The sequence below is a fragment of the Phaseolus vulgaris genome, chromosome 8, assembly GCF_051622355.1.
Source record: "Phaseolus vulgaris cultivar YP4 chromosome 8, ASM5162235v1, whole genome shotgun sequence".
Lineage (NCBI taxonomy): Eukaryota > Viridiplantae > Streptophyta > Magnoliopsida > Fabales > Fabaceae > Phaseolus > Phaseolus vulgaris.
In genome coordinates this window covers 49,770,722-49,784,506 of record NC_143505.1, presented here as the reverse complement: position 1 = coordinate 49,784,506, position 13,785 = coordinate 49,770,722, and the positions used below count along the sequence as shown (strand labels likewise).

The 13,785-nt window shown below is 40.3% G+C and overlaps 2 pseudogenes; both read right to left on the bottom strand.

Moving 5' to 3' along the window:
• Positions 1 to 4,585: 4,585 nt before the first annotated feature.
• On the bottom strand, positions 4,586 to 5,244 carry LOC150025635 (uncharacterized; annotated as a pseudogene).
• Positions 5,245 to 5,386: 142 nt separating this feature from the next.
• Positions 5,387 to 13,785, bottom strand: part of LOC150025634 (uncharacterized) — a 43,043-nt pseudogene continuing 34,644 nt past the window's right edge.

Below are 13,785 nucleotides of genomic sequence, written 5' to 3'. Positions count from 1 at the left end.
AAGTTTTTCTGATTCAGAAAAAACTATTATTGTTGAAAATGGATTACAAGGAGGTCGAGACCTGTTGCTTCACTGCGAATCTGCTGACGATGATCTTGGTGTGCAACTTTTGCATCCTAATACTTCTTTTCGGTGGAAATTCCAAATTAACGTCTTTGGAACAACGTTGTTCCATTGTTCCTTTCAATGGGATTCCGTCTTGCATAAGTTTGTTATTTACAAAACAAGAAGGGATCACGATACATGTAGCATCTGCAATTGGATAGTCAAAGAAAATGGACCATGTTTGATTTTGAATGGGAGAACTGATTGCTATAATTGGAATAGTTTAGAAGAAAGATAGATCCCTTTCTTATTCTAATTTCGATTAATAGAATAATCATAAATAAAACTTCTTTACTCTTCATGATTTTGCTTGGTTATATTTTAAAGTTAAATTCTAATCTGTATTTTTAGTTTTCTTATAGTATAATTTTTTTAAGAATTTAAATTTTCAAGTAATTCATGAAAGGAATAATGTGTTGCTAATAATTTCATGATTAAGATATTAATGTAAACACTAAAAAATATTTAATTTTAATGGAAATTTATTATGAGGGGTTATTATAAGAGATACAAGTTTCTTGGGATTTATTAAAGTTAAGGTAATTTTACACAAAATCCATTAATTTCCCACTTCACTTCTCTACACATTTATTTTTGGAGGCAACTTTTAACAATTTTAGAGAGAAAGCCCATATCACTTTTAATTAGTTGTAAGCACACATATAATTCTACAAATCACTTTTCTTATTTTATTTCTTAATCTTCTTATTTCATCTACCTAATTTATCTTCATTTCTTAATCTTGTTTTTGGAGGCACTACCATCATCATATTTCATCTTTAAAATTTGGTATCCAACATGTATTTTCCTATTTGTCTCATAATAATCTTTAATTTTTAGTTTTTCTCTTTAATTTTCAAACTTACATCATATATAAATGTTTAACTGAAAATGAAAGTTTGTGAAGCAAAATGTTTGATTTTTATTAATTTTTATTATTATTACTACATGCGACTACCAAGATGGTGGTGAGAAGTTAAAAGCCATTGAGAATGAGCCAAAGGTATATATTCATGAAAGATAAAATTTATCAGTTTTTTAAAAATTATTGTTTCGAAAGACTAAACCTATACTAATTTTATTATATACAAAAATTAAATTATTAAAGAGGAACTAAATCTAAAAAAGTATAATATTTTTTAGTGAATAAAATAATTTTTACAAGTGAATAAAACATATTTTAAAGCCACTAACCTTTGTGATGTTAGATTTTCGTACTTTTTACTATAGTTTTTTTTTGCATTATTAATAAATTAAAAGAAATGCAGATGTATATTTTAAAATAATTACTAATTTTATCATTACTATAATTGGATTATATAAAAATATTTGCACCTTGATAAGGAAAATAAAATACCAAACAAATAATTGTTTCATTATATAAACCAGATTAATAAGGTGCATCATTTCAATAGTAGTTGCTAGTGTTTAGGTAGTATTGTATTGTTATATGGATTGTTTGTTATAAGAATTGGAGTACCATTAAGTACTCTAATCCTTAAATGTGTATTATGTAGTTAGGCAGTTATAGAAGATGGACAATGTTTGATTTTTTTCTAAAGGAAAAGATGATTGTTATCGTTGGAATAGTTTATAAGAAAAATATATTTCTTTCTTATCCTAATTTCTATTAATAGAATAGTCATTAATAAAACTTCTTTACTATTCATGATTTTGATTGGTTATATTTTTAGTTTTCTTATAGTATATTTTTTTTAATGATTTAAATTTTCAAGTGATTCCTTAAAAGAAGAATGTGTTGCTAATAATTCTATGATTAAGATATTCATGTAAACACTTAAAAATATTTAATTTTAATGAAAATTTATTATGAGGGGTTATTATAATTTTATTATTCTTATATATCAACATACCTTTGTATAAAACTGAAAGACTAGGCTATTATGATGCTTCTATGGCTTCATAAAAATATTAAATTCTTTTTAATTCTTTTAATTTTATTTTTTAATTTATGAGTTATTTCTTTATAGTTTATGATCCTCTATTTGATATTTATATAGGTTATATATTTATAAATTATGAACCAATAACTTTTCTTAAGAAGTTTTTTCACGCATTAAATTTTCTTTCACCGTTTCCATACACAAGTTCATGCATTAAATGTATATAAATGTTATAATAATAATAATAATAATAATTCATAAGACATATTTTTTATTTATTTTAAACTTGAATGAAAATATTTTAAGATATATTACAAGGTTAAGAGTATTAAATGAAAAATTATTTTAGAGATCTTCTAACCTTACATATAACAAGGTAGAAAAATCAAGAAGAAAAGGAACAGAATCATAACCCTCTTTCATCCTCTCTCACCCTTCTCTCCCCCTCTCCCTTCTTTCTTCAATTTCTCTGTCATACCTCGTTTATTCCAAAATCTGATCACACCATGTTGTAGTTAAGGAGTTAGGGTACATTTCTACCCAATTAGATTTTCAAATAGAGTAAGTTCATTTTTACTCTAAAGATCCCTTATTCTTTGTTTTCTGTCGATGATTTAGTCATCAATCTTAGTGGGGCCAGTTGAGAAAATGTTTCTCTCAACTTCATTAAGCTCGTACTAAAATTTGGTAATGCTTGGATAACTTGCTCTACGTTCCTAAATGTCCCAAGTTTCAATTTCTCTAGCAGGGATGCTATTTGATAAAATTGTTTGATATTTTGTTGTGTGAACATGTATAAATATTATATTTTGATATTTTGAAACTCAATTATTGTTTTTTTATGCTGGAAAAGTTCTTGAATAGTATAAATTTTTAAATGTTATGTGATTGAATAATATGTATTATATATGAATGATGAAAATTTTATGAAATTGATGTCATACATTTGGAATAATGTATGAGTTGTTGTTTGATGGCATTAAGTATGAAAAGTCTATGGTTAACAGAGATTCTCTATCTTCACTGATGATAGTCGTATAGACTAAGATATCAAGTGGTGAGAAGCTGAGAGGGAGTTCATACACACCGGTATTGGATGTTTGAACTTACTCTGATCCTTTCTCTTGGATTCGCTGATAATCTTTGGATCAAATGTTAGTCTCTGATAGCAACATACTTAATGAGTCTTCCGGAGGACGATGGATTCATGAGTACTCAATTGGATTGAAATCAAATCCAATGATTGTGATTGAAAATAGATATATGTGTGATCTATATGAATGATGGAATTGGTATTGAAATTTTATATGACAACATTTAAAGAAATGTTTATAATGATTAGTTTAATTGGTTCTTTTTGCATGAATTAGATATGTTGTGGAATTTCTTTTCATTAGCTTACCCTTGCTTTTCTTGTCATGTTTGAGTTAAATGGCGAGCTTCGCTTCTGACTTGTCTCCAATTGGTGCTCCGAGATGCTGCTCCACTGGGACAAAGGGGGCTCTACCTGTTGATCACACTCTGATGACCAAGTCAGTGAGAGCATACAAAGTAAATATTCAGTTTTAGTCTTAAGTATTCAAAAAAAGCGTACCTTTACTCATGGTCTCAAGCCCCTTTTATAGATATCCCTTTAATAACTTTCTCTGATGAGCATATAATCTCAATAGAAAGCATATAATCATAAGAGAAAAACATTATGTTCACAGGCACCTTTATTTTCTAGTGCTCGCTACTTTATTCACAACAACTTTATTTATATTTAATTAACATATGTATTATAACCAATATGAATATTCTTTCTATTTTACTGATCTTTTCTGAACTGACCACCAACATCTAGGTCGAGCTCATGACCCGCCTTTTGGGCCCAAAATCGAGCTGACCAATACCTAAATGCTTGGACCGAGGTCCCGAGCATTCCTGTTCGGTACACAAGCCCCCAGGCTCGAGCCAAGTTCGACTAGGCGAAGAGGAGCTTACCAGTGAGAGCCAAGCGTGTAATATCCAAATGTAACTCGGTATAGACTTACATACCGATAAATCCGTATGTAACAGTGGGCAGACTTACATACGGATTTATTACATACAGATAAATCCGTATGTAACAGTGGGCAAGCTTACATACGGATAAATTTGTATGTAACGCTGTGCGGTATTTTCAATATTTGTAAGCACTAGAATTCTGTTCAGAACCTGCGTATATTGAAAGCAATTCTAGTTTTCAGAATTCATTCAAAGACAATATCCATCAACATTCAGGCTTGCCAATAAATACAATTCTATTTTCAAATGTTCAAAATATCCAAATGTATGTTTCCTTAAAACATTAAAAACATATAATAAAAGGAAATTCAAGTCATTACAAAGTTTTAAAGAAGCGAATAATTATTATAATCTTGACCAGGTGAATTTTGTTGTTCATCATGATTACTATCATGTTGTACTTCATCATTGTCTTGCATATGATTTTTTTGAGTTGGTTGCGGGATATTTGGTTGTTGAAAAATATTTTGTACAGCTGCTATTGCTTCAGGTGATAGATATTGCATCATAAAATGTTGAAAGGATTGAAACTAAGCATTCATGTGTTGTATCTGCTATCTATGTTCAACAATTTCTTCTGAATCAACTTTCTTATTACTAGAAGATGTTTGTGTTTCTTGTAGGTAGCGATCAACACAATCGTCCTAACGCTCGACACGTCCAACCCCATATACTCCTCCCTTGTACCTTCCACCTACAGATTGTAACCAACAATTGTTTCTTAATCTTTCCTCCTCAACAGGATCTAATGGAGTAGATATTGAGGCAGACGTAGATTGTGACTCAGATGCTGCTCGAGAGAATCTACTTTGAAAATCTTCCTATTAAAATGAAAAATATTTGTTATCATAGTAATTAATGTACATGAAAAAAATTTAAAACATGTTGAGAAAAAACTAACATGTGTTTGCCTCGATCTATCGTCTACAAAATTCTCACTACTCTTACTTATATGTGTTTGTTGAAACACTTCATCAAAATGGACCGAGCGACCAAGCTCCTCTGTTTGTAAAGAAAACATTTTATAAATTAAGGAGGTAATAGATTAATACAAAATTTTATATGGAAGTCATACCAAACGAATAGCGTGTTCATGCACGCTAATGGATCCTCCGGTATGCAGACATCCACCTTTTTCAGACAAACAATTTTTTTTAGTTGTATTGCATTTGGATCGATACAGAGGCATGTTCCACTATTCCAAGAGGTTGTTCCAAACATTATTGCCAATCCATTCTGGTCGTTTAACTTCGTGGCAAGCCATTTTAAACATTTGTGAAAGGGTGTGAGAAGCCTTCGTATGGAAATTTTTCTTAACTTTTTCCTCATCCTCAACCCTCCATGTGACCTTCCTCTGAAAAACAACAAAAATCATCAATCCAAATTGTAAAATATAAGCATTTTTAAAGGGAATAAAAAACAAGTACCTTAAAACATTGCCCGCCATGTTAGTCATGGCTCACCAAATTGTTGCTTAATGGTGGCAGTGATGGCCTTTGATGCAACTTTTGATGGATAAAACCTAAATACCCAAACAAAGTTAGTCAAAATTATAAGACAATAATAGTAAATAAAATAAATTGAATTTTATTATATTTTTACCCTCCCCCAATAGACTGAATCAGAGGGTGATCACCAGTTCAGAGGACCTCGTCCTCTAAGTTATTGGCTACAAAATTTGAATGCGTCCCTCCAAGATTTGTATATGGAGATGGTGTAATATTTGGGTTTAGGGTTGATGCATTACAACCAACATGTGGAGATGGTGTTGGAAACCGTCCAGCCACACACAACCCCATAATAAGGAGGATGAAGATCTAAAGGTTGTTTATTGATTTAATTGCAAATATGAGTCTAATTGGGCTTTTGTTTATTTTTGTAGGCCCAATCAAGAGGAAAAATCTAGGGTGAAGGAATGTACAAACATATTCAAGAAAACCTCCAAGTCATCAAAACATAAACTAGAGCTTTAGCCAGAAGAACACGAGAAGACTGAGTTTCTGCTGACTGATCAACATTATTTGAGGGCCAAGCTTTAGCTTAAATAAATTGTATAAAGTTGTTTAGGATTTTATGGGTAGTAACATAAAATAAATGGACCGAATATTTGGGCCAAGTAGCATAGGTTTTTGGGCCAATAGTAAAATATGACTAGTTAGGGTTAAAGTGACTAGTTAGGGTAACAATTGGGCTTCTTTGAGCCCAATGTAACCCTAAAAGGTCTAGGGTATATTGGAGAACGAAAATACCTTGGCATGGAGCACATGGACGTCCACATGGCAACCTAGAAGTGGAGAGGATTTAGCATGGAATGTGTGAGCTAAACATGGAAAGCATGACTCCACATAGCACCTTCTCATTAGAGAGTTTTATTTTGAATTTTCAAATTTTGGATCCAAAATGTTCAACCCTCTCTCCTATAAATTGAGGTGTTTGGCTCTCATTTGGTAAGATTAATGAATGAGTGAAATTGCTGTCAAAATATTGAGCCAATTCTACTCTTGTCTTGCCTTTTTAGGATAGACACTTTAGTCTTCAATTCTCCACCTAGCTCAAGTGATTAGGCCTCACTTATCACTCTCCATACTTAGCATGCACCTCCAAGGAAACCACAAGCTCTAAGTGAGCTCCTTGCACGCCTCATCCATTGAAGCTTTCCCCAATCCTCTCCAAAATTCAATCAAAGAATTCGATCATGAAGGCACAAATCCATCAAGTGGGGTGGATTGGGTAACATCTGCTACTGGTGGGGTAGATCCATGAGCTAAAGAAGGAATATGTGTATTGGGTTGACTGGATGATGGATTTTGATTGTTAAATCGTGATAACAATTTTATCACATAAGGTTTTTTTTCCTTTCTTTTTGTTGTTACTCGGTGATGGTTGATCAGAACCTCCTGATGACATCTATATATATGACATGAAATGATAATGAAGGTAATATAAGTTTATCAATGGAGAAAAATATATTGAATATAGTTCAATAAAAAAATTCAAATAAACATGCAAAAATTTCATCAGCAAACATAACCCAAGAATATGACATCAAATTAACTAGAGTAATAAATAGTTTGTTAACAACAACAGTACCATTGTAGTTCCTACAATAGATATTATTTGTTAACACTGGTTGCTTAAGTCTATTCAGAGCTAGAGATGTCAAAGTCATCTCCATATTCATCTTCACTTGTCTTCTTCCCATTCATTTGTTTCTTCATCTATCTCATCTTCAAATAATGATACATTTTTTATGTCCACTTCTTCAAATTCAACCTCTAAATATCTTAATCCTGGAAGTTGTTCAACTTCAATAACTTCATTAACATGTGACATTTCATCAACTTGATATGGCACTTCAACTTCTAGATCATTAGAATCTATACGACCTTTGGGCTTCGTTTTGATTGCAATACACCAGTCACGTTTGTCTCTGCATAATGTTGGATATGGTATATAATAAACTTGTCGAACATTATATGGAATGATAAAAGGATTGTTCCTGCCGGTTGACTCGATCGTTCTTCATACGTCTCACGATACTCCCACGTCCGATTCTCTGTGCCTTCGTTCGTGCTTCTCTCAATCTAACACCTAAAATCACAAAGACAAGGGGCACCCTAGAGGTCGTTTGCACTCCGATGCTCAAGTCAATCTTAGGGCTAGGAAACACCAAAACTCTTATGCGTAAAAGCTCTGTGTGAACTGTGTGTGGAGCGGCACAAATGAATAACGTACCTTACTAGATTTATCCTTACCCTTTATATAGTCCAGGGTTTCCGTTGTTTCCAATACCCAAAATAGGCTTTCTGAGGGTGTGCCCTAGCGCCACTATTACCCATTCTTAGGATAACCTAGCGCGTAGGGCACCGTAACTGGAGTGCAACCTCTGACGGAATGACCACCTGGATGCCACCTCGTGCACCTGATCTTTGGGGTCACCCGTCCTGGGAGTGCCCTAGTTGCTCACGCGCCATTCCCACTACACGCATGGACTCTCGTGGCCTAGGCTTCTCCCTCACTGATAACTGGTGTGTGGTCTGGGGTCCACCTTTTATGGCACAACTCTACTGTTTGATTCACCGATGTCCGATCTCTCATCGCCCTCACTATACTGCCAAGGACACATCAGTACATCTTGGTGATCGATGCCTGACCACACCTCGACACCTTGGTTCACGTGCCTTATGAGACATCCTGGTGATCTTTCTTGTTCTTGCTGGTGGGACAGTGTTTTAGATCGTGCCCCACGGTGGGTGCAAATGTTCCTGCCAGTTGCTGGACAGGTTCCCCCTATACTGGGTGAGGGAACTGAAACTTAAGAAGCCCAAAAATCTCGAGGAACTGGCCCCTCCCGATCGCGAAGTCTGTCAGGTTCTCTCAAGTCTAGGGGCAGTGTTCAACACTAGCCAACTGATCAAACATGAGTTCAGCGCCTCAAGCCTCAAGGGCTACATCGGTTCGTTTATGCTACCTTCTACACTTCACTATGTTTGCCTGTTATTATCTGCTTCTTCACGCTTGTGTATGTACTGATCTCTTGCCTTTGGTGAATACTGCCTTCTCATGCCTTCTTGTTTTGGCGCAGGCATGGTGCTGAACGAAGAGAAGAGGGCTAGGCTAGCTAATTCCCTTGCCCACTGCCAAGGGGCACTTGATCTCGCGGGTGCCTCAGCTCCTTTCGTTCCCATCTCTGCCCATGTCGTGCCTTCCCCCGCCCCTTTTGCTCCCATTGTCGCAGTCCCCCTGGCCGCTGTCCGGGCCTCGCCTACTCCTGCCCCTCTTGAGAAGGACAAAGGGGTCGTGGAGATTGAATCCGACGAGTACTTTGCAGAAGGACCCGTCTTCAAGAGGCGAAGGGCAGTGGTGGCGGCGACCTCCCACTCCACCATCGTTGGCTGCCCTGCATCGTTCAGGGATCACCCGCCAAACGCTTCTTCGCCTCACGACCTCCTCGCGCTCGAAGGTGGTGGTGAGAGCACTCCTGGGAATGAGCAAACTCCACCCTCCCCGAGCTGCCCACTATCCTTCAACATGCCCTCAAAGGCTTCCAACGAGGGGTAGCAGAGGACGTGGACGAGGACGCGATAAGAGAATGCTTGGGCCTCAGTATTGGCGAATTCCTTGCCCAATCAAATGCCCTCACAAGCAAGACTGAGGTGAGGATCAAGGAGCAACCGGACCTAGTGGAGGCAAAGGCTAAGGAGGACCTGGCCCTGGTGGAGGCGAAGGCCAAGGAAGATCTGGCTCTGGTGGAGGAGAAAAAGAAGGGGAACTGGTCCAGCTAGTGAAACTGCTTTGGAGCAACAACTCAGCAGTATCCGCCAGTCTGAAAGGGACGTCCAGAAGCGGCTCTTCGACAAAGGCAAAGATTATACCGATCTTGAGTCAAGGGTCTTGCCTCTGTGCACCAGGGTAGTTGAACTGGAAGAAGAGGCCGAAGCAACCAAGGCCAAGATGGCCAAGCTGGAGGAGAGGGCCACTAATCAGGAGGTGCAACTTGGCCGGATGGAGGTTGAACTCACCGAACAAGCTGAAGCCTTCAAGAAGACCGAGGCAGAACTCATCGAGGACGTTGTCGGTGCCTACGCTATAGGGTTCGAGGATGCCCTTGCTCAGTTTGCCTGCGTGCATCTGAAGATGGACACCTCACCCTTCGTGACGTCGAACCGTGTCGTAGATGGGCAAGTTGTTCCTAGGGTTCCTCCCTCTTAGCTTGTATTTAGTCTTTCAATGAACAATCCTCCTTTTTTTTTTGTAAATGCTTGATTTGATTTTAACTGTCCGAACTGTTAATTGCTTTAAACCTTTAATTGCTTGAACTGTTTCCTTGGTCTTGATCTGTTTGAATGTCGCATCTTTACCTTACTTTAACTTGCATTCTTCGTCTTTGACCATTAACTGTCGCGCCTCGCGCTAACACTGCTAACAACGTCTACGATCACTTGAACCTTAGGTAGCACGCTTACCTACCCCCGCCCTACCGTATGCACTTCTTTAGGCAGCGGGGGTGCGCACACTAACCTGTAACTGAACTCACTCTCATACACCAAGGTGAGGGAACCTCTGAGAGTCGCTCTTCGAACCTGCTTCACAAGGCATGGAAGAGAGACACCTTTTAACTGACCTTGCCCCTATCTTACTGAGCAAGGAGGCGCTTTACTGATGTCGTTGGCGAGTCGTGATGACCTCGCCTCGGCGTTCTCGCTCAAGAGGGAGGTGCACTCCGCGCTATCCCGCTTTGAGCTTCTTGGCCCAAGGAGAAATCGTGTTTGCTCCCTATCTGTCCACCATGGGTTTGGGGGAGAACTCACCTTCTGGACCGCACTGTCTCCATTACGGTGCTCTCACCTGAGAGGGGGGCTGTTCTCTACGAACTATCATGCCTAGTCTCGATACTTCTAGCCCGAGGAGAAACTCATAACTGACCTTGTCCTTGCTGTATAAAGTCAAGAGAGGATTTAACTGGCGAACCTTACTTCTTTCCCCTGGCGTTCTTACTCGACGGGGAGGGAGGCATTCTCTACGAACCATCCTGCCCACCCTTGAGACTTCTAACCCATGGGGAAGGTTCTGAACTGACATCGCCCTTACTTAAAGTCAAGGGATGATTTAACTGTGAACAACGTTGATCAACCTTGGCGTTCTCACTCGAGGGGGAGGTGTTCTCTACGAACCTACCTTTCCCACTCTCGAGACTTCTAACCCAAGGGAAAGCTTATGACTGACCTCACCTTCGCTCAAGGCGAAAGAGGATTTCTTTGATGAACCATTTCTTTCAACCTTAGCATTATCACTCGAGGGGGAGGCGTTCTCTATGAACCTACCTTTTCCGCACTCGAGACCTCTAACGCAAGGGAACGGCTCGTATCAGACCTCATCTTCGCTCAAAGGCGAAGGAGGATTTCACTGGTGAACCATTTCGTTCGACCTTAGCGCTCTCACTCGAGGGGAGAGGTGTTCTCTGCGAACCTATCTTTCACACTCTCGAGACCTCTAACGCGAGGGAACGATTCGTATCTGACCTCATCTTCGCTCAAATGCGAAGGAGGATTTCTCTGGTGAACCATACTTGTTCATTCTTGGTGTTCTCACTCGAGGGGGAGGTGTTCTCTACGAACCTACCCTTCCCACTCTCGAGACTTCTAACCCAAGCAAACGGTTCGTATCTGACCTCATATTCGCTCAAAGGCGAAGGAGGATTTCACTGGTGAACCATTTCGTTCGACCTTAGCGCTCTCACTCAAGGGGGGAGGTGTTATCTGCAAACCTACCTTTCCCGCTCTCAAGACCTCTAACGCAAGGGAAACAGTTCGTATTTGCATTGTACAAAACATTCGAGGACATACTTCAATCAAATTTTATTGGGTGACCTCATTAAAAAACCCTTATAAAGGAAAAAGAGCGTCTCCTAAGAACTATGTACAATGCTAAAGTTTAACTGAAGTAGAACTTGAGGTTGGTCGCATTCTATGTACGAGGAATTGCGCCTCCCTCCAGCGTCTCAAGCTTGTATGCCCCATTCCCAAGGGCCTCTGTCACTCTGAAAGGACCAGTCCACTTGGGGGACAGCTTGGTCTCTAGTTGATATAGGTGGGCCTTCCACATCACCAGGTCGGCGACCTGGAACTGGCGAGGCTTCAGCTTCGAGCTGTGCTTGTACTCCACCCTTCTCTTCAATGCATCAGCTTTAGTTCTTGCTTCCTCCCTGACCTCATCCATTAGGTTCAGGTTCACCTTTCTCTCTTCATTGGACTCTTCAACCACGAAGTTCTGGAAGCGTGGCGAGGTCTCTTGGATCTCCACGGGAATCATCGCGTCCGACACCAAGTTGAAGGGTGTCTCTTTGTTGGTGGGCTGGGGAGTGGTGTGGTAAGCCCACACAATTTTAGGAACCTCCTCTGCCCAAGTTCCTTTGGCCTTCTCGAGCCTTCTCTTCAGACATCTAAGCAGGACTCTATTGGCAGACTCGACATGCCCATTCGTCTGTGGTTGCTCGACTAATGCGAACACCTGCTTTATTCCAACTTCTGAGTATAGCTTGCGCAGCTGTTGACTTTCACACTGTGTGCCATTATTAGACACCAAGCGCTCGGTACCCCGAAGCTGCACACTATGTTCTTCCACACGAAGTGCTGGATCTTGTGGGCCGTGATCTGCACCACTAGCTCAGCCTCTATCCACTTCGTGAAGTACTCTATGGCGACCACGAGGTACTTCATTTTCCTTATTGCCAAAGGAAAGGGCCCCAAGATATCGATTCCCCATGTATGGAATAGCCAAGGGCTATAAATCGACCTGAGCTCTTCTGGCGGCGCCTTGTGCCAGTCAGCATGTTGTTGACACTGTTTGCAATGTTGTGCGTACCTCGTGCAGTCTTCCCTTACAATTGACCAATAGTATCCCACACGAATGGCCTTCGATGCTAGAGATCGACCACCGATATGACTCCCACATATCCCTTCGTGGAGCTCCGCCATTATACGTGCGCATTGGTCTCCGCTTACACATACCAAGATTGGGTGGGTGAACCCGTGTCTGAGCAACTCTCCATCAATAAGAGTGTACTTGGCAGAATTTTTCTTTATTTTTCTGGCTTCTGTGGGTTCCAACGGGAGTATTCCATAAGCCAGGTAGCGGTTGTAGGGTGTCATCCAGGTTTCTCCTCCTTCGACTAGGCAGACCTGCATTGATTCCTCCCCCAGGACTGGATATGTGCTTACCTTGGGAGTTTTCAATGTCTCCTGGGTCAGTGACCGATGACTCCTCGCCCCTCCTCTAGACGTACTGACCTGGTGGACCCCCACCAGATTATCTGCGGTGAAAGTTTGAGGTGTCTTCAGGGTTTCTTGTATGACCGTCCTTTGTCTGCCCCCCTTGCCTGAACTGGCGAGCTTAGCTAGCAAGTCAGCTCAGGCATTCTGCTCTCTAGGGACATGCACCAGCTCGAATACCGCGAATGACCCCTTCAAAATCTAGACGTACCTTAGGTATGCGGCCATCTGAGGGTCCTTGGCCTGGTATTCTCCAGTCACCTGACCTGTGACTAATAGGGAGTCACTCTTCGCCAACAGATTCTACGCTCCCATCTCCTTTGCCAATAGCATGCCAGCGATGAGGGCTTCGTACTCCACTTGATTGTTGCTGGCCTTGAAGGCGAACTGTAGGGCCTGCTCGATCAATAGCCCATTCGGTCCCTCCAAGATGACACACGCCCCGCTGCCTTGTTGGTTAGAGGACCCATCTACACAGAGCACCCACCGGAAGTCGGCTTTCTCTTGGTGTGCATCTGCCGAGGAGAGCTCTACCACAAAATCTGCATAGACTTGGCCTTTGATAGGACCTCGGGGATCGTACTGGACATTGAACTCTAATAGTTCCACTGCCCATCGTACCATTCTTCCCGCCACGTCCAACTTCTATAGGACCTTGCGGATAGGCAGGTCTGTCATCACCACCACTGTAAAGCTTTGGAAATAATGGCGAAGTCTCCCAGCTGAGAACACCACTGCCAGTGCTGCCTTCTCTAGGGCCTGGTATCTTACCTCAGGCCCTTGCAATACATTGCTCACAAAGTATATAGGCTTCTGCACTTGGTCCTGCTCCTGCACAAGGACCGAACTGATTGCCCGCTCCATCACAGCGAAGTATAAGTGGAGTGGATTACCCAGTTCTGGCTTGCACAACACTAGGGGACTGGCCAGGTACTCCCACATATCCCTGGTCCAGATGA